We start from the raw sequence: 21,698 nt of genomic DNA, 5'->3' as shown, positions 1-21,698 counted from the left end.
CGGAGATGGCTGCTCCGTCTGGCACCAGCGTGCCAATGCCCCTGGCAAGAAGACCCCCTCCCCCGTCTCCAGATACACCCTCTACAGAATTCGGTGCTGAAATGCTCTTTCTCCTCGTACCCCAGCGAAAAGTCCTCCCCGCCCGCTCCAGCTCACCCCTCCACCCTTCAGCACAGCTGCGCCCAATGCAACGAATGCAGCTGGAGGGTGTGCAGAACACGGCTGGAACTCAAAGAGGTGGAACACCATACAAACGCTTAGCCCCTCCTCTTGTCCATTTATTATGGCAACATATCACTGAGCCATCCCCAGAAGCTATTTAAGAACATAAGAATGGCCCTACTGGGTCAGACCAAAGGTTCATCTAGCCCAGTATCCTGTCTTCGGACAGTGGCCAGTGCCAGGTGCCCCAGAGGATGAACAGAACAGGGAATCATCAAGTGATCCATCCCCTGTCACCCAGTCCCAGCTTCTGGCAAACAGAGGCTAGGGACACTATTCCTGCCCATCCTGGCTAATAGCCATTGATGGACCTATCCTCCATGAATTTATCTAGCTCTTTCTTGAACCCTCTTATGGTCTTGGCCTTCACAACATCCTCTGGCAAGGAGTTCCACAGGTTGACTGTGTGATGTATGAAGAAATACTTCCTTTTATTTGTTTTAAACCTGCTGCCTATAAATTTCATTGGGGGACCCCTAGTTCTTGTGTTATGAGAAGTTGTAAACAACACTTCCTTATGTACTTTCTCTACATCAGTCATGATTTTATAGACCTCAATCATATCTCCCCTTAGCCATCTCTTTTCCAAGCTGAAAAGTCCCAGTCTTATTAATCTCTCCCCATACGGAAGCCTCTAATACCTCTAATAATTTTTGTTGCCCTTTTCTGAACCTTTTCCAATTCCAAGATATCTTTTTTGAGATGGGATGACCACATCAGCACACAGTATTCAAGATGTGGGCGTACGATGGATTTATATGGAGGCAACAGGATATTTTCTGTCCTATTATCTATCCCTTTCTTAATTATTCCCAGCATTCTGTTTGCTTTTTTGACTGCCGCTGCACACTGGGTGGATGTTTTCAGAGAACTATCCACAAAGACTCCAAGATCTCTTTGTTGAGTGGGAACAGCTCATTTAGACCCCATCATTTTATATGTATAGTTGGGATTATGTTTGTCAACGTGCATTACTTTGCATTTATCAACATTAAATTTCATCTGCCATTTTGTTGCCCAGTCACCCAGTTTTGAGAGATCCTTTTGTAGCTCTTCACAGTCTGCCTGGGTCTTAACTATCTTTAGTAATTTTGTGTCATCTGCAAATGTTGCCACCTCACTGTTTACCCCTTTTTCCAGATCATTTATGAATATGTTGAATAGGACTGGTCCCAGAACAGGCCCCTGGGGGACACCACTGTTTACCTCTCTCTATTCTGAAAACTGACTATTTATACCTACCCTTGGTTTCCTATCTTTTAACCAGTTACCAGTCCACAAGGGGAACTTCCCTCTGATCCCATGGCAGCTTACTTTGCGTAAGAGCCTTTGGTGAGGGACTTTGTCAAAGGCTTTCTGAAAATCTAAGTACACTATATCCACTGCATACCCTTGGGCCACATGCTTGTTGACCCCCTCAAAGAATCCTAGTAGATTGGTGAGGCATGATTTCCCTTTACTAAAACCATGTTGGCTCTTCCTCAACAAATTATGTTCATCTATATTTCTGACAATATTGTTCTTGATTATAGTTTCAACCAGTTTGCCCGGTACTGAAGTCAGGCTTACAGGCCTGTAATTGCCGGGATCACCTCTGGAGCCCTTTTTAAAAATTGGCTCACATTAGCTATCCTCTAGTCATCTGGTACAGAAGCTGATTTAAATGATACAGACTACAGTCAAAACAACGAGGAGTCCTAACAAATTTATTTGGGCATAAGATTTCGTGGGCTAGAACCCACTTCATCAAATGCATGGAGTGGAAAATACAGGAGCAGGTATAAATACACAGCACATGAAAAGATGTGCCAGCAATGCCCCTCTGCCATATCCATTGGCCAAACCTGACAGTCTCTACGCAAAAGAATAAATGGACACAAATCTGACATCAGGAATTATGACAGGTTTCAGAGTAACAGCCGTGTTAGTCTGTATTTGCAAAAAGAAAAGGAGTACTTGTGGCACCTTAGAGACTAACCAATTTATTTGAGCATAAGCTTTCGTGAAGCATAAGCATCCGATGAAGTGAGCTGTAGCTCACGAAAGCTTATGCTCAAATAAATTGGTTAGTCTCTTAAGGTGCCACAAGTCCTCCTTTTCTATCAGGAATTATAACATTCAAAAACCAGTAGGAGAGCACTTCAATCTCCCTGGACACTCAATAACAGACCTAAAAGTGGCAATTCTTCAACAAAAAAACTTCAAAAACAGACTCCAATGCGAAACTGCAGAACGGGAATTAATTTTCAAACTGCACACCATCAAATTAGGCCTGAATAAAGACTGGGAGTGGTTGGGTCATTACAAAACCTAATTTCCCCCATACTAATTTCCCCCTACTGTTACTCACACCTTCTTGATCGACAGAGCCAGAAGAGTACCCAGAAGTCACCTTCTACAGGACAGGCCCAACAAAGAAAATAACAGAACACCACTAGCCGTCACCTTCAGCCCCCATCTAAAACCTCTCCAACGCATCATCAAGGATCTACAACCTATCCCGAAGGACGACCCATCACTCTCACAGATCTTGGGAGACAGGCCAGTCCTTGCCTACAGACAGCCCCGCAACCTGAAGTAAATACTCACCAGCAACCACACACCACACAACAGAACCACTAACCCAGGAACCTATCCTTGCAACAAAGCCCGTTGCCAACTGTGTCCACATATATATTCAGCGGACACCATCATAGGGCCTAATCACATCAGCCACACTATCAGAGGCTCGTTCACCTGCACATCTACCAGTGTGATATATGCCATCATGTGCCATCAATGCCCCTCTGCCATGGACATTGGCCAAACTGGACAGTCTCTATGCAAAAGAATAAATGGACACAAATCAGATGTCAAGAATTATAACATTCAAAAACCAGTTGGAGAACACTTCAATCTCTTTGGTCACTCGATTACAGACCTAAAAGTGGCAATTCTTCAGAAAAACAGACTCCAACGAGAGACTGCTGAATTGGAATTAATTTGCGAACTGGATACAATTAACTTAGGCTTGAATAAAGACTGGGAGTGGATGGGTCATTACACAAAGTAAAACTATTTCCCCATGTTCATCTCCCCCCCTGCTGTTCCTCAGACATTCTTGTCAACTGCTGGAAATGGCCCACCTTGATTATCACTAAAAAAGGTTTCCCCTCCCCCCCCGCCCCTGCTCTCCTGCTGGTAATAGCTCACCCCCCCCGCCCCCGCTCTCCTGCCCCCCCACCCCCGCTCTCCTGCTGGTAATAGCTCATCTTACCTGATCACTCTCTACAGTGTGTATGGTAACACCCATTGTTTCATGTTCTCTGTGTATATAAATCTCCCCACTGTATTTTCCACTGAATGCATCCGATGAAGTGAGCTGTAGCTCACAAAAGCTTATGCTCAAATAAATTTGTTAGTCTCTAAGGTGCCACAAGTCCTCCTTTTCTTTTTGCGGATACAGACTAACATGGCTGCTACTCTGAAACCTGTCACACCTTCTTGTCAACTGTTTGAAATGGGCCACTCTCATTACCACTACAAAAGTGATTTTTCCTTCCTTGGTATCCTACTGTTAATTGAGTTGTCTCGTTAGACTGACCTCCCACTTGTTAAGGCAACTCCCACCTTTTCATGTGCTGTGTATTTATACCTGCTACTGTATTTTCCACTCCATGCATCTGATGAAGTGGGTTCTAGCCCATGAAAGCTTATGCCCAGATAAATTTGTTAGTCTCTAAGATGCCACAAGGACTCCTTGTCATTTTTGCTGATACAGACTAACATGGCTACCACTCTGAAACCAGACTACAGTCAGTGGTTCTGCAATTTCACATTTGAGTTCCTTCAGAACTCTTGGGTGAATCCCATCTGATCCTGGTGACTTATTGCTGTTAATTTATCAATTTGTTGCAAAACCTCCTCTAATGATACCTCAATCTGGGACAGTTCCTCAGATCTGTCCCCTAAAAAGAATGGCTCAGGTTTGGGAATCTCCCTCACATCTTCAGCCCTGAAGACCGATGCAAAGAATTAATTTAGTTTCTCTGCAATGGCCGTATCGTCCTTGAGTGCTCCTTTAGCATCTTGATCGTCCAGCGGCCCCACCGGTTGTTTAGCAGGCTTCCGGCTTCTCATGTACTTAAAAAACATTTTGCTATTTCTTTTTGAGTCTTTGGCTAACTGTTCCTCAAATTCTTTTTCGGCCTTCCTAATTCTATTTTTACATTTCATTTGCCAGTGTTTATGCTCCTTTCTATTTTCCTCACTAGGATTTAACTTCCACGTTTTAAAGAATGCCTTTTTGCCTCTCACTGCTTCTTTTACTTTGTTGTTCAGCCACGGTGACTCTTTTTTGGTTCTCTTACTGTGTTTTTTAATTTGGGGTATACATTTACTTTGAGCCTCTATTATGGTGTCTTTAAAAAGTTTCCACGCAGCTTGCAGAGATTTCACTTTTGGCACAGTACCCTTTAATTTCTGTAACTAACCTTCTCATTTTTGTGTAGTTCCCCTTTCTTAAATTAAATGCTACAGTGTTGGGCTGCTGTGGTGTTTTTCCTGCCACAGGGATGTTCAACTGAATTATATTATGGTCACTATTACGAAGCAGTCCAGCTATATTCACCTCTTGGACCAGATCCTATGCTCTACTGAGGACTAAATCAAGAATTGCCTCTCCTCTGGTGGGTTCCAGGACCAGCTGCTCCAAGAAGCAGTCCTTGAAGGTGTCAAGAAACTTTCTCTCTGCATCCCGTCCTGAGGTGACATGTACGCAATCAATATGGGGATAATTGAAATCCCCCATTATTATTATTGAGTTTTTTATTTTAATAGCCTCTCTAATCTCCCTGAGCATTTCACAGTCACTATCACCATCCTGGTCAGGTGGTCAGTAATATAGCCCTATTGCTATATTCTTATTATTTGAGCATGGAATTTCTATCCATAGAGATTCTATGGTACAGTTTCATTCATTTACGATTTTTACTTCATTTGATTCTATGCTTTCTTTCACATATAGTGCCACTCCCCCACCAGGATGACCTGTTCTGTCCTTCCAATACATTTTGTGCCCTGGTATTCCTGTATCCCATTGATTATCCTCATTCCACCAAGTTTCTGTGATGCCTATTAGATCAATATCCTCATTTAATATGAGGCACTCTAGTTCACCCATCTTATTGTTTAGACTTCTAGCATTGGTATATAAGCACTTTAAAAACTTGTCTCCTTTTAGCTGTCTGCCATTACACATTGTAATTGAATGGGACTCTTTTTTATTTGACTGTTTCTGATCAGACCCTGCCTGTATTTTATCATTTTCCATCCTCTCGTCCTCACTAGGACATAGAGAGCCTCTATGAGTAGATCCTCCCCTAAGGGATGTCCGAACCATGTGCTCCTCCGCACCTGTCGGCTTTCCCCCAGCCCTTAGTTTAAAAACTGTTCCAAGACCTTTTTAATGTTAAGTGCCAGCAATCTGGTTCCATTTGGGTTCAGGTGGAGCCCATCCTTCCGGTATAGGCTCCCCCTTTCCCCAAAGTTTCCCCAGTTCCTAATAAATCTAAACTCCTCCTCCCTACACCATCGTCTCATCCATGCACTGAGGCTCTGCAGTTCTGCTTGTCTAACTGGCCCTGCACGTGGAACTGGGAGCATCTCAGAGAATGCTACCATGGAGGTCCTAGACTTCAATCTCTTACCTAACAGCCTAAGTTTAGACTCCAGGACCTCTCTCCTATCCTTGTCTATGTCATTGGTACCTACATGTACCACGACCACTGGCTCCTCCCCAGCACTACACATAAATCTGTCTAGATATCTCGAGAGATCCGCAACCTTCACACCAGGCAGACAAGTCACCATTCGGTTCTCCTGGTCATCACAAACCCAGCTATTTATGTTTCTAATGACCGAATCACCCATTACTAATATCTGTCTCTTCCTAACAGCATGAGTTTCCTCCCCCGGCGAGGTGTCCCAACTATGGGATTGTTTCCCTCTGCTCCAGTTAGATGCTCTCTTTCCCTGGGACTTTCATCCTCCCCAACAGCACAGAAAGAAAGAGATCTTGGAGTCACTGTGGATAGTTCTCTGAAAACATCCACTCGATGTGCAGGCGCAGTCAAAAAAGCGAACAGAATGTTGGGAATCATTAAGAAATACTTCCTTTTGCTTGATTTAACCCTGCTGCCGATTAATGTCATTGGGTGACCCTGATTCTTGTGTTATGTGGAGGGGTAAATAACACTTTACTGTTCACTTTCTCCATCCCAGACATGATCTGATAGATTTCTATCCTACCCCCCCCTTTAGCTGTCTCTTTTTCCAACTCAACAGTCCAAGTCTTTCTAATCTTTCCTCCTAAGGAAGCTGTTCCACCCCCTAATTGCTTTTGTTGCTCTTCTCTGTACCCTTTCCAATTCTAATGTATCTTTTTTGAGATGGGGTGACCAGAACTGCACGCAGTAGTAAAACTCTGGATTTATATAGACACAATATGATATTTTCGGTCTTGTTACCTATTCATTTTCTAATGGTTCCTACCGTTCTGCTTGCTTTTTGGACTGCCGCTGCACACTGAGCAGATGTTTCCAGAGAACTAACCACAATGACGCCAAGATCTCTCTCTTGAGTGGTAACAGCTCAGTTAGACCCCATCATTTGGTAATTATAGTTGGGATTATGCTTCCAATGTGCATTACTTTGCATTTCTCAACATTGAATTTCATCTGCCATTTTGTTGCCCGGTCAGCCAGTTCTGAGAGCTCCCTTTGTAACTCTTTGCAGTCAGCCTTGGAGCTAACAATCTTGAGTAATTCTGTATCGTCTGCAAACTGCCACCTCACTGTTCACCTTTTTTTCTAGATCATTTATGACTATGTTGACTGGTCCTAGTACAGACCCCTGGGGGACACCGCTATTTACCGCTCTCCATTCTGAAAACTGACCATTTATTCCTATCCTTTGTTTCCTATCTTTTAACCAGTTACTGGTCCATGAGAGGACCTTCCCTCTTATCCCTTGGCAGCTTACTTGGACCTTCCCTCTTATCCCTTGGCAGCTTACTTTGCTTAAGAGCCTTTGGTAAGGCACCTTGCAAAGGCTTTCTGAAAGTCCAAGTACTCTGTATCTACTGGGTCACGCTTGTTCCCATGCTTGTTTACCCCCTCAAAGGATTCTTCTAGATTGGTGAGATATGATTTCCCTTTACAAAAACCATGTTGACTCCTCCCCAACTAACCATGTTCATCTATGTGTCTGATAATTCTTAGTTTCAACCAATTTGTCCAGTACTGAAGTTAGCCTTACCGGCCTGTAACTGTCAGGATCGCCTCTGGTGCCTTTTTAAAAAAAATCTGTGTTATATTAGGTTTCAGAGTAGCAGCCATGTTAGTCTGTATCCATAAAAAGAAAAGGAGTACTTGTGGCACCTTAGAGACTAACCAATTTATTTGAGCATAAGCTTTCGTGAGCTACAGCTCACTTCATCGGATGTTATATTAGCTATCCTCCAGTCATCTGGTACAGAGGCTGATTTAAGTGATAGGTTACATACCACAGTTAGCAGTTTTGCAATTTCACATTTGAGTTCCTTCAGAACTCTTGGGTGAATCCCATCTGGTCCTGGTGACTTATTGCTGTTTAGTTTTATCAATTTGTTCCAAATCCTCCTCTAATGACACCTCAGTCTGGGACAGTTCCTGAGATTTGTCACCTAAAAAGAATGGCTCAGGTTTGGGAATCTGCCTCACATCCTCAGTCATGAAGACCGATGCAAAGACTTTATTTAGCTTCTCCCCACAACTTGGTCCTCCTTTAGCACCTCGATCGCCCTGCGGCCCCACTGTTTGGCAGGCTTCCTGCTTCTGATGTACTCAAAAAGCTTTTTGTGTCTTTTGCTAGTTGCTCTTCAAATTCTTTTTGGCCTGCCTAAATATACTTTTACATGTGACCTGCCACAGTTTATGTTCCTTTCTGTTTTCCTGAGTCTGATTTAACTTCCAATTTTTAAAGGACACCTTTTTGCCTCTAATCAACTCATTTATGTTGTTTAGCCATGGTGGCTTTTTTTTCTTTTTGGTTCTCTTACTGTTTTTTGTTTTTTAAATTTGGGCATACATTTAATTTGAGCCTCTGTTATGGTGGTTTTAAAAAGTTTCCATACAGCATGCATGCAATTCACTCTTGTGACTGTTCCTTTTATTTTCCGTTTAGCTAGCTTCCTCATTTTTGTGCAGTTCCTCTTTTTTAAGCTAAATGCTACTGTGGTGGGCTTCTTTGGTATTTCCCTCCCAAGGATGTTTCAATTTAATTACATTATGGCTGCTGTTGCCAAGCAGTTCAGCTATATTCACCTCTTGGATCAGATCCTCTGCACCACTTAGGACGAAATCAAGAATGGCCTCTCCTCTTGTGGGTTCTAGAACTAGCTGCTCCCAAGAAGCCGTCGTTAACGGAGTCTGGAAATTTTATCTCCGTTCAGAGGTGACATGTACCCAGTCAGTACAAAGATAGTTAAAATCCCCCATTATGAGTGAGTCTTCTATTTTTGTAGCTTCTCTAATCTCTCTGAGCATTTCAGAATCACCATCACCACCCTGGTCTGGTGTTTGGTAGTATATTCCTGCTGCTATATTCTTCTTATTCAAGCATGGAATTTCTATCCACTGAGGCAGAAATTGGCTAACAAACTCTTATTGTATTACTTACAAGTAAACCCATGGGTGAACTCAGGTCCTGTTCATCTAGAAGTGCTTTCTCTACCCTCTCAAGCCCAGGAAAAATCTGATTATAGATCCCAGTTCAGAAATCCATCTCAGAAGCTGCTGAGTGCTACTTCCTCTGAATGGGGTCCGAATGCCACCTTCCCTGTAACCTGGATTCTTACAGACCCCGATGCACTTTTCTCTGGTGCAGCAGTGTGCCATCTATGTATGCGGCACATGCCCCAGAATTCCCAAAACACGTGGTTCGATGGGCGTCCTGTGGGTTGAGGGACGATTCCGTCCAGCCCCTCAACGTGCATTGTCGAACAAAGCGGCGTCCTCCCCACATGAGACCACGCCGCATGGAGGACTCCATTTTGTGGCACGTCATGCAAGCACAGCACTGAATCAGCCATGATAGAGCAGAGCTGGTGGACTCTTCATCAGGATGGAAAGTTTAGCGCAAAATCTGTTTGCTAAAAGTGGCCGCATGCCTTACTAAAAAGGCCACGGCACGCCACTGCTCTGGTGTCTGGAGAGCCCATTCCTGGCACCTTCAGCCAGGTCCTGGAAAATCTCCCTGCTTGCTAGTAAGCCTCAGTTCTCCCCCAACCAACCCCCCCACCCCCCCACCCCCCGCCAAACTGCTAGCATTGGAAAAACATTCTACAGTGGCTTGTGGTGGCCAAATGGGCCTTTGTAGACTCCTCAGCCATTAAATCACTGTCTCATCACCAACCACAGGCTTTACTTCCCACCACCCTGTACCTAAGCTAACATTAACTCACTGCATTACCTGACATTCTCCACTTAAGAAACAGGGAATGGGGAAAGGCAAGGGCAAGCAAACTGTGACGGGGCAACCAAAAACAATGGCTAGCAACTGCTCCCGGTAGCAAGTTATGCCAGCGAACAGTTTGTAAAACTAGAGTGAATGCCACAAATGGTTTCTGACCAGAATTGGCTACTTTGCTGTTACTGAGCTTTCTCCAGCGAACTGAATGCCCCCAGTAATGTGCTGAAGGTGCATCTGCTCACTGCTTTAAAGAGGGGCAGCAGGGGAGCGATGGGCAGAAATTGACCCGGGGATCGTAAAACAGATAGGGGCAGAAGGGTTGCAAAGTGGCAGGGAGGAAAACCCCTAGAATAGGAGGGGTTGCAGAGGGGATGAAAGTTACAACAAACAGGCGAAGTAGGCTGAGGGTGGTGGATGGGCTTTTGTTCCTCTTTAGATAGAATATCTCAGCCCTGACCCCCATGGCTGTGGTGTTGAAGTCACAATGCGGCCCACCGCCTAGATACAACGGCTCTCCTCCATCTGAAATGAGGTCTCAAGCTGTCGAAGGAGGCTGGATTCGGTGAAGGGGTTTGCACATCCACCACCCTAACTTATTTTGGAATTCTTGTTCATGTCTTTGGTGTGAAAAGAATTCCTCGTTCATTTACACAGGTGTCAGCTGCCTGCATAGAGCCTCACGGATCCCTCGCGAATCTGTCTTATCTGCTCTTCTGATTGTCTCAATGGTGATCCACTGCCAATGTAGATTCATTCCATTGTTTTGTGTATTTATTTAAATGGTGGTTTTATGACTCATTGTCCCTAGCCCACCAGGTTTTAGCTTGGTTAACAATGTGTAGATGGACGTCACGGTGCCATTTAATGTAGGGTTCACAGGAAAGGATGACTGAGGCTGGAAGCTAAGCAATCCCTTCATAACAGTGTTTTGTAGTAAAACGTGTCCTATATTCTTATTCTGATCTGGTAATTTACCATTTTTATTTCAAAATCACCTCTTTTCTTCTATTTCCCATTCCCGTTTATACACCCAAGAATTGCATTAGCGCTTTCTGTCACAGCATCACACCGGGAGATCGTGTTGAGTTGATCCTAGGGCCCACTAGGACCCCTAAATCCATTCCAGAGTCACTGCTTTCCAAGATACAGTCTCTCCCCCCACCTCTCCTCCAGTCTGTAGTTATGACCTCAATTCTTTGGGCTAGATTTTCAAAGCTATTTAGGGTACCTAAAAATGCAGCTCCTGTAAGCGCCACACAGTTCAGGTCACCACTGTGCTAGGAGCTGTACAAACCCCAAACAGGCCATTTGCACCTTTGAAAATCTGCCCCAAAAATCTTAGCTTAGACAAGGTCTTCATTCTTTTTTTTAAAAAAAATCTTGATCTAACAGGCACTTTCCCTCTGCAGTTTGTATGTATTCCACTTTGTTGGGCATTTGCTGCTTCTGAAGGAACTCAAACCAGTTTGTACAAACAGTTACCCAAAAAAATACTGTATGTTGATATAAATTATTCAAGCCAGATCCCCAGCTGGTGTCAATGGATCACAGCTCCACCAGCATAAACGGGACCAGAGCCCCAGCTGGTGTCATAAGAACATAAGAATGGCCCTACTGGGCCAGACCAAAGGTCCATCTAGCCCAGTGTCCTGTCTTCGGACAGTGGCCAGTGCCAGGTGCCCCAGAGGGAATGAACAGAACAGGGAATCATCAAGTGATCCATCCCCTGTCGCTCATTCCCAGCTTCTGGCAAACACAGGCGAGGGACACCATTCCTGCCCATCCTGGCTAATAGCCATTGATGGACCTATCCTCCATGAATTTATCTAGTTCTTTTTTGAACTCCTCTTATGGTCTTGGCCTTCACAACATCCTCTGGAAAGGAGTTCCACAGGTTGACTGTGCGATGAATGAAGAAATACTGCCTTTTATTTGTTTTAAACCTGCTGCCTATTAATTTCATTGGGGGACCCCTAGTTCTTGTGTTATGAGAAGGAGTAAATAACACTTCCTTATTTACTTTCTCTACACCAGTCATGATTTTATAGACCTCAATCATATCCCCCCTTAGCGGTCTCTTTTCCAAGCTGAAAAGTCCCAGTCTTATTCATCTCTCCTCATACGGAAGTCGTTCCATACCTCTAATAATTTTTGTTGCCCTTTTCTGAACCTTTTCCAATTCCAATATATCTTTTTTGAAATGGGGCGACCACATCTGCACGCAGTGTTAAAGGTGTGGGCGTACCATGGATTTATATGGAGGCAACAGGATATTTTCTGTCCTATTATCTATCCCTTTCTTAATTATTCCCAGCATTCTTTTCACTTTTTTGACTGCTGCTGCACATGGAGTGGATGTTTTCAGAGAACTATCCACAATGACTCCAAGATCTCTTTCTTGAGTGGGTACAGCTCATTTAGACCCCATCATTTTACATGTATAGTTGGGATCATGCTTTCCAATGTGCATTACTTTGCATTTATCAACATAAAATGTCATCAGCCATTTTGTTGCCCAGTCACCCAGTTTTGAGAGATCCTTTTGTAGCTCTTCGCAGTCAGCCTGGGTCTTAACTATCTTTAGTAATTTTGTGTCATCTGCAAATGTTGCCACCTCACTGTTTACCCCTTTTTCCAGATCATTTATGAATATGTTGAATAGGACTGATCCCTGAACAGGCCCCTGGGGGACACCGCTATTTACCTCTCTCTATTCCAAAACCTGACCATTTATACCTACCCTTGGTTTCCTATCTTTTAACCAGTTACCAATCCACGAGGGGAACTTCCCTCTGATCCTGTGGCAGCTTACTTTGCCTAAGAGCCTTTGGTGAGGGACTTTGTCAAAAGCTTTCTGAAAATCTAAGTACACTATATCCACTGCATACCCTTGGGCCACACGCTTGTTGTCCGCCTCAAAGAATCCTAGTAGATTGGTGAGTCATGATTTCCCTTTACTAAAACCATGTTGATTCTTCCTCAACAAATTATGTTCATTTATGTCTGACAATATTCTTCTTTTTTCTTTTGCAAATAGAGACTAACACGACTGCTACTCTGAAACCTTTTTTATAGTTTCAACCAGTTTGCCCGGTACTGAAGTCAGGCTTACAGGCCTGTAATTGCCGGGATCACCTCTGGAGCCCTTTTTAAAAATTGGCGTCACATTAGCGATCCTCCAGTCATCTGGTACTGAAGCTGATTTAAATGATAGGTTACAGACTACAGTAAGTAGTTCTACAATTTCACATTTGAGTTCCTTCAGAACTCTTGGGGGAATTCCATCTGGTCCTGGTGACTTACTGCTGTTTAATTTATCAATTTGTTCCAAAACCTCCGCTAATGACACCTCAATCTGGGACAGTTCCTCAGATCTGTCACCTAAAAAGAATGGCTCAGATTTGGGAATCTCCCTCACCTCCTCAGCCATGAAGACCCATGCAAAGAATTCATTTAGTTTCTCTGCAATGGCCTTATCGTCCTTGAGTGCTCCTTTAGCACCTCGATCGTCCAGCGGCCCCACTGGTGGTTTAGCAGGCTTCCTGCTTCTGATGTATTTTAAAAAAAATTTTTTGCTATTATTTTTCAGTCTTTGGCTAACTGTTCCTCAAATTCTTGTTTGGCCTTCCTAATTCTATTTTTACACTTCATTTGCCAGTGTTTATGCTCTTTTCTATTTTCCTCACTAGGATTTAACTTCCATGTTTTAAAGGATGCCTTTTTGCCTCTCACTCCTTCTTTTACTTTGTTGTTTAGCCACAGTGGCTCTTTTTCGGTTCTCTTACTATATTTTTTAATTTTGGGGTATACATTTACTTTGAGCCTCTATTATGGTGTCTTTAAAAAGTTTCCACGCAGCTTGCAGAGATTTCACTTTTGGCTCTGTACCCGTTAATTTCTGTTTAACTAACCTCCTCATTTCTGTGTAGTTCCCCTTTCCGAAGTTAAGTGCTACAGTGTTGGGCTGCAGTGATGTTTTTCCTGCCCCAGGGATATTAAATTTAATTATATTATGGTCACTATTACCAAACGGTCCAGCTATATTCACCTCTTGGACCAGATCCTATGCTCCACTTAGGACTAAATCAAGAATTGCCTCTCCTCTGGTGGGTTCCAGGACCAGCTGCTCCAAGAAGCAGTCATTTAAGGCAGCAGTTCTCAAAGCCGGTCCGCCGCTTGTTCAGGTAAAGCCCCTGCCGGGCCGGACCGGTTTGTTTACCTGCCGCGTCCGCAGGTTCGGCCGATTGCGGCTCCCACTGGCCGCGGTTCACTGCTCCAGGCCAATGGGGGCTGCGGGAAGCGGCGTGGGCCAAGGGACGTGATGGCCGCGCTTCCCGCAGCCCCCATTGGCCTGGAGCAGCGAACCGCGGCCAGTGGGAGCCGCAATCGGCCGAACCTGCGGACGCGGCAGGTAAACAATCCGGTCCGGCTCGCCAGGAGCTTTCCCTGAAAAAGTGGCGGACCGGCTTTGAGGACCACTGATTTAAGGTGTCAAGAAACTTTCTCACTGTATCCCATCCTGAGGTGACATGTACCCAGTTAATATGGGGATAAATGAAATCCCCCATTATTATTATTGAGTTTTTTATTTTAATAGCCTCTCTAATCTCCCTGAGCATTTCACAGTCACTATCACCATCCTGGTCAGGTGGTCAGTAATGTATCCCTACTGCTATATTCTTATTATTCAAGCATGGAATTTCTATCCATAGAGAGAGATTCTATAGTACAATTTAGTTCATTTAAGATTTTTACTTCATTTGATTCTATGCTTTCTTTCACATATAATGCCACTCCCCCACCAGGACGACCTGTTCTGTCCTTCCGATACATTTTGTGCCCTGGTATTCCTGTATCCCATTGATTATCCTCATTCCACCAAGTTTCTGTGATGCCTATTAGATCAATATCCTCATTTAATAGGAGGCACCCTAGTTCACCCATCTTATTATTTAGACTTCTAGCAGTGGTATACAAGCACTTTAAAAACTTGTCTCCTTTTAGCTGTCTGCCTTTACACGCTGTAGTTGATTGGGACTCTTTTATTGGACTGTTTCTGATCAGACCTGGCCTGTGTCAATGGATCACAGCTCCACCGGAATAAACGGGGCCAGATCTCTAGCTGGTGTCAATGGATCACAGCTCCACCGGAATAAACTGGGCCAGATCCCCAACTGGTATCAATAGATCACAGCTCCAACGGAATAAACGGGACCAGATCTCTAGCTGGTGTCAATGGATCACAGCTCCACTGGAATAAATCAGGCCAGATCCCCAGCTGGTGCATATTGACCACAGCACTGTTGACTTCATGGAGCGATACTGATTTTACAGAAAGAACGCGGAGTACTTGTGGCACCTTAGAGGCAAACAAATTTATTTGGGCATACGCTTTCGTGGGCTAAAACCCACGTCATCCGACTAACGCGGCCACCACTCTGAAAACTGATTTTACACCAGCTGAGGATTTGGGCCCCTGTGGTTTTGCCCCACACAAAACACACATTTTGCACGGATCCCCCTAGTCCGTGCGAGGAGGTGACCATTCACCCATAACAAAGAAGAGCCGTTAAAAAATAAATAAATAAAGCGCCATAAAAATCAAGCTGAGCCGATCTTCCAAATTAAAATCCCCCGTCAACGGCATCCGGGGGCTGGGACAGTTTAAGCAGAGTCTGCAGAGCATTTAGCGAGCAGGATCAGCTGCAGACGGGGGGTCCCTGGATGGGATGGGATGGGATGGGATGGTAAGGGAAGGGAAGGTCTCTCTTACCTTCGCTCCAAGTGGAGCAGCTCGGCTGCTCAGCGGGAGGTGTCTTCCTCCTGGATCTGGGGTCCCAGCTCTTTTCCTTTGGGGGGGGGGGGGGAAGATCGGTCTGCCCTACAGGGAAAGTCCTGGGCAGGCCGAGGTCTCTGAAGTGGGATGGAAGAGCCCCTGGGGAAGCAGCAGGGATGAGACTCCCTCGGGATGACCCTCGCCCCTCTGCAGCCGGGGGCTGGGGGGGGATCTTGCAAGGGGCCAGCGCCGGGCGCGCGCCCTGCACCCAGCGGCGATCAGGGGCTACACTGTAGCGGCTGAACTGCACTTCCTGCTGCGGGGGCTGGGGGTGACCTCCCGTCACCGCCCCCACCCCAGCGCCTCCTGGGTCCTAGCGGGCACTCGATTGCTGTGCCGCCAGCCAGCCCCCCGCCTGCCTCTGGGGTGCAGGCTGCGTCTCCCAGCCTTGCACTTCGTGGCCTGGGGTGGATGAGCAGGAAGGGGGGCGGGGGGATTGAAGGGTGGGGAGAGAGGGTGGCACAGAGGTGGGAGGGGAGCATGCTTGCGGTTGGGGGGTGTTGTTAGAAAAATGTAACCCCCTTTCCTGCCTCCTGAGGCAAGCTGTGGGTCCCCTGGAACTAGAGCAGGGGCGGGCAAATTTTGTGGCCACATCTGGGCATGGAAATTGTATGGCGGGCCAGGAATGCTCACAAAATTGGGGGTTGGGGTGCGGGAGGGGGCGCGGGCTCCGGCTGGGGGTGCGGCTGGGGATGAAGGGCTGGGGTGCGGGAGGGTGCTCCGGGCTGGGATCGAGGGGTTCGGAGGGAGTGAGGGGGATCAGGGCTGGAGCATGGGAGGGGGCCAGGGGCACAGGCTCTGGGTGGTGCTTACCTCAAGCAGCTCCCAGAAGCAGCGGCATGTCCCCCCTCCGGCTCTTGCGCAGCCAGGCAGCTCTGTGCGCTGCCCTGTCCACGGGTGCTGCCCCGCAGCTCTGAATGGCTGCGGTTCCTGACCAATGGGAGCTGCAGGGCAGTGCTTGGGGCAGGGGCAGTGTGCAGAGCCTCCTGGCTGCCCCTACGCATAGGAGCCAGAGCGGGGACATGCCGCTGCTTCCAGGAGCCACACAGAGTGGGGCAAGCCCCTGACCCCTCTCCCCAGCTGGAGCGCCACAGCAGGGCAAGCCCTGGACCCTGCTCCCTGGTGGGAGCTTGAGGGCTGGATGCGGTCCCTGGGCCATAGTTTACCCACCCCTGAACTACAGAGAGATGTGGAAATCCCCCCATAACATGCTGGCAAGCACGTTTACTCCATCAGGTCTAAAAGGTCTGAGGGGACCTTGTCATGTGTTAATGAACAGTGCAGAGGGTGATCCTGTTATCATGAATCATAGTGTTAGGGTGATCCAGATAGCAAATGTGAAAAATCGGGACGGGGGTGGCGGATAATAGGCGCCTATATAAGAAAATATATCAGGACTGTCCCTATAAAATCGGGACATCTGGTCACCCTACATAGTGTAGATAGGCCTGGCTTGACATGAGACATTAAACACACAGGAGAAGGCCTTATTTTTTGCAAGACAGGATTGCAGGGAATAGATTATTAGGCTGAAAATAGAATGTTGATGCTAACTCAAAGAAGTGACGAGGTGGGTCAGGGAAAGAGACACAATTCCTGATCGAGCTAAAGATCAGAGGGGGAACCCACAGGGGGCTATTTCTTAGGAACAAGATCACAGCGAGCAAGATAAGTTAGGAACGTACAAGCAAGGGGAGGCGTAGGGTGAACACGTGCAGTGCATGGCCAGAACGTGCGGTGCAGAGATCGGGGTTTGCGAAGTAACTGTGCCAGTTTTAACATGGGCGATGCAACGTAGAGTGAAGGCAAAGAGATGGACAAATGTATATAAAGAGAGAGGGGTTGCGTGTAATTTTGGATTCACATTGTCCCCTGCATTTACTTCCTGTGTTTATATCTAATTAGCTCAGGGTAGCCTGGCTGGATGCTCAATAAAAAACGCGAGGGACGAAGTTGGGAGTTGAACTGAGTTTTTGGGAAGCCGAGCGGAAAGAGGTTTCAGAGGGAATTTCAGCACAGTGGTGCTGGGACTCCCAACTTGTAACTGATTTTGATAAAAAATCCCCTCCCATTATAATCCATTCTCTCTATTTATGCATTATGAGTATCTGCATAAATTGCTTATTTTTCCCTCTAGGTATCCATTATTGATATAAAACCCTTTTCCCGTCTACTCAGTGAAATTATGCAAACCTGAGATTTTCCTATTTTTTCTTTTAATTACCAACTACTGACATAAAAGCCTCTCAAATGTCACTAATTTTTGCTGTTGAATTATCTAAAGATACAAGATTCCCCCAAAGCAGCTCCTTTGATTCTGCTCTTTTCTTGCTTTCGTTCAGCCACCCTGTCTGTGGGAGGATTTAAAAGCATCTCAGTGGTTTTCACCCTGGTAGGAGGGGCTGCATCTGCCATGTAATAAAGTGACCTAAAATTTTCCCTCATGCAAAGTTTAGGACCTCTGTCTGCAGCAAAAACAAAACAAAAAACACCGCAGGGGGCATTGGGGTGTGAAACGGACTCACACCCCTTCTGAAACGTTCCCCATCACCGTTCTCAGTCACCCTAACAGGCTGAAGAATAACTTCACTTTTCACACCCGATCAGCGCCTCCTCCTGACGGAGGGACGGAAATGGCTGTGGTGAAGTTGGCTCAGGTAGGGGATTTCCAGGGAACTGCTGGTGGTTTTATACTAGAGAAAGGGAGGGGCAGGAAACATGCAGGGTGAGGAAGGGAGGGAGGACAGGAGCTGACAGACTTCATGGGAGGTGGTCAATCTATTCTGGGGCATGACTTCCCCATTTCTGTAAGGGAAAACAAACCTTCTGGGCAGGGCTGGGTACACTGACCAGACTCCCAGTGCTGGAGCCCCAAGCTGGCAGCTAGAGCTGTGGTCCCCAGACTGTGGGGTGCACCCCCCCAAAAGGGCATGGAGGAATATTCAAAGGGAGCATGGTGGGGCCCGGGCCACCCCCAAAGAGAGCAGGGAGGGAGCGCCACCTAGCCCTGCTCTGCCTTTAGCTCTGCTCTGACTTGTCTCCTTCCCCTGACCCCCAGCTTCAGCCCAGCCCCAAGTCCGACTCGGCTCCCACCCTCGGGCCCAGCTCAGCCCCGGTCCCTGGATCCACTCCTGGCCCTGGCCATGACTCCACTCCTGCCCTGGTCCTGATCCAGGCCCCACTTCTGGCCCCCAGCCCAGCTCCAGCCCCAACTCCGCTCTGCCTTCATTCCTTGTCCACCCCCATCCCCCATTCTGCCCCCCAGCTCCAACTCCAGCCCAAGCTCCCCTGCTGAGCCAACAGTGCAGTAATGGGGGGGGGGGGGGGGATGCAGACAGATTCCATTGCTGGTAAGGGTGGGCGTGACAGGAAAAGTTGGGGCCCCACTGAGCTAGAGCCTGCTTCAAAATATGAAGGGGACGCCCCCCAGTGAGGCCCAGGCAAGATGCCGATGATCGGTGGGGTAGTAAAAACCGAGGAGGAGAGAATAATGATGGGAGTGATCAGAATCATCTGGTTAAAGGGTCACCGGCCAAGTACTGCCCAACGCCAGGCAATACGAATGAGAGGAAAGGATGTGGGTTATTTAGGAAATAACCCAGCGGACAGCCATAGGCGCCAATGCAGATTTCTGTGAAGACCAGTGACTCTTGGGCCCCTGGAGTGACGGGTCAGGAGTCTTGTTTATCACACGCCATTAAAAGTTTAACCCAGATACTCCTATATTGAGCCCAAATAACTTGTGTCTGGCTAAAGCAGATCTTCCGGCAAGGCGTCCAGTCTTGATCTGATGACATCAAGAGATGGAGAATCCATCCACAGCTTCCCTTCCAGCTCCATTTCCCCACCCACTCAATCTCCTGTCAAAGCAGCATCAGCTTTGGCTCCCTGCTACCCCCAGGAATGGCAGGGCCGGAGGGGGAATCAGCATTTTTCAATTATTTATTGAATATTAATGTAAATTCCCCTCAGATGTCACCCCTTTCTCTCATGCATCTATGTCCCCAGCCTCACACTCGCACATACCCATGGGTCTGGGCCCCCTTCCCCACCCTGACACCAGCACACGGCCCTGGGGTCTGGGCCCCCTTCCCCATCTTGACACCAGCACAGGGCCCTGGGGTCTGGGCCCCCTTCCCCATCCTGACACCAGCACACGGCCCTGGGGTCTGGGCCCCCTTCCCCATCCTGACACCAGCACACGGCCCTGGGGTCTGGGCCCCCTTCCCCATCCTGACACCAGCACACGGCCCTGGGCTCTGGGCCCCCTTTCCCATCCTGACACCAGCACACGGCCCTGGGCTCTGGGCCCCCTTTCCCATCCTGACACCAGCACACGGCCCTGGGGTCTGGGCCCCCTTCCCCATCCTGACACCAGCACACGGCCCTGGGGTCTGGGCCCCTTCCCCAGCCTCACACCCACACACGGCCCTGGGGTCTGGGCCCCTCCCCCAGCCTGACACCCGCACACAGCCCATGGTCTGGGTCCCCTTCCCCAGCCTCACATCCACACATGGCTCTTGGGTACCCCCCCAGTTCTCCTCTCTGATGATAAGGGATGGACACAAAATCCCCTCAGATTTTGCCCTTTCCTTCATTATTGAATTCTCTCAGATTTTGTCATTTCCTCTGTATTTCTGGAATATTGATATAAAACCCACCTCTGATCTGAGGGGATTTCCCCTCCTCCCTTTTTAACTGCACCAACTTCTTGTTTTGGAGGCAAATTAGGGTATTGCCCTGAGTCAGTCCCCCGATGGGATGGAGGAGAGGATAGTGCAGGGGACACAGGTGGGACTGAGGAGTGAGCACGGAGACGCGGCTGCCTCTGGGGTGGGACCATAGGGCTAGATCCACAAAGAGGACTTAGGGTACATCTACACTGCAATCAAAAACTCCACCGCAGCCAGTCTCAGAGCCCAGATCGACTGGTCCAGACTGGCAGGGCTGAGCAGAGCAGTGTACATGCTGGAAAATAAAGGCACTTTGGAGGGTGAGGAGAAAAAAAAAAAAAGGAACACAGGCATGTGGGAGGAATAACACAGAGACCCCTGTCAGGGGGGCAGAAAACGACAGTGGAGACACACAGAGTCCCCAGCCTAAAGGGCAGAATGGGGAACCTTGGTACGGGGAGAGAGAGAAATGGGGGGCACAAAGAGCCCCTTGCTGGAGGGAGAACAGGAGATCCTGGTATGGGGCAATGGGGAAATGGGGTATGCACAACCCTTGGCATTCTGACACCAGAGTTGCCCATTTTGCTAGCCAGTATTATGGGCATTGACGGGCCGTTTCCATTAGCAGGATAAACTAATTATTTAGTCCCGTTTATTTACAAAGAGCGCACACATGGGAGCATTTCCCAGGCCACAACAGGAACAAACAACGGCAGGCGGTTTCCCGGCTCAAAATCTCCAAGCCTGCCTCTCGGGCCAGTCCTGTGCCCCAAGCAGCTCTGGCCCGAATACACAAAAGAAGAGCAAGGCATTGTGTTGCTCCCTATCACAACGCCTCGCTTTTAAGCGTCTGGTAAAAGCACTGTGACACCCAAAGCCCGAGTTAGACACCTAAGCAACTATGGAATGAATGTAGCCTATCGGTATATGTTAAGATAGAAATGCAATGAGCCTACAAGCCTCAAGATCTGTAAGACAATAACATAGCTAAATTAGTCCAGGCACATGACCCAGTGTGGTGGCCATCCAACATCTTGACAGATGAAAGGAGAAGCGACAAAATCAGTGGTATGCTCTATGGCCAACTTAAGAACCACCCGCAACGTAGAGGAAGGCCAAAGCTCTGATACAGCAACAAAGTCAAGCAAGGCCTCAGGAAATTCAAGCATTCCCACTGACAACTGGGAGAGCCCTGCCCACAACCGCTCCGTTTGGAGAAGCCAGGTCAAGGCTGGTGCAGTCACTGAGGCAAGCTGCCAGAAAGCCGAGGCTGAAGCCCGCAGTCGAGCCAGGGACCAGAGTATGCCTTGACTTCCGTCTGGCGAGTGAGGCTGTAGAGAGGTGCCGACTTCCCTAATTTCCCCAGGGGTGCTCGACCCCCCGCTCCGCCCCAGACCCTGCCCCCACTCCACTCCTTCCCCCAAGGCCCCACCCCGCCTCTTCCCACCCGCACTCCATCTCTTCCTGCCTCATTCCTC

The 21,698-nt window shown here is 47.5% G+C and overlaps 1 protein-coding gene across 1 annotated transcript in view; it reads right to left on the bottom strand.

The window, feature by feature from the left end:
• LOC141998056 (uncharacterized) overlaps positions 1-15,561 on the bottom strand; it is an 80,056-nt gene extending 64,495 nt beyond the window's left edge. The window contains exon 1 of the mRNA XM_074970693.1: positions 15,485-15,561. The gene's annotated coding sequence lies outside the window, so the exon portion shown is untranslated. The remainder of the gene's footprint in view (positions 1-15,484) is intronic.
• Between the last annotated feature and the right edge of the window lie 6,137 nt (positions 15,562-21,698).

This window comes from Natator depressus, chromosome 14 (assembly GCF_965152275.1).
Source record: "Natator depressus isolate rNatDep1 chromosome 14, rNatDep2.hap1, whole genome shotgun sequence".
Taxonomy (NCBI): domain Eukaryota; kingdom Metazoa; phylum Chordata; order Testudines; family Cheloniidae; genus Natator; species Natator depressus.
This window is presented reverse-complemented; position numbering and strand designations above follow the sequence as displayed.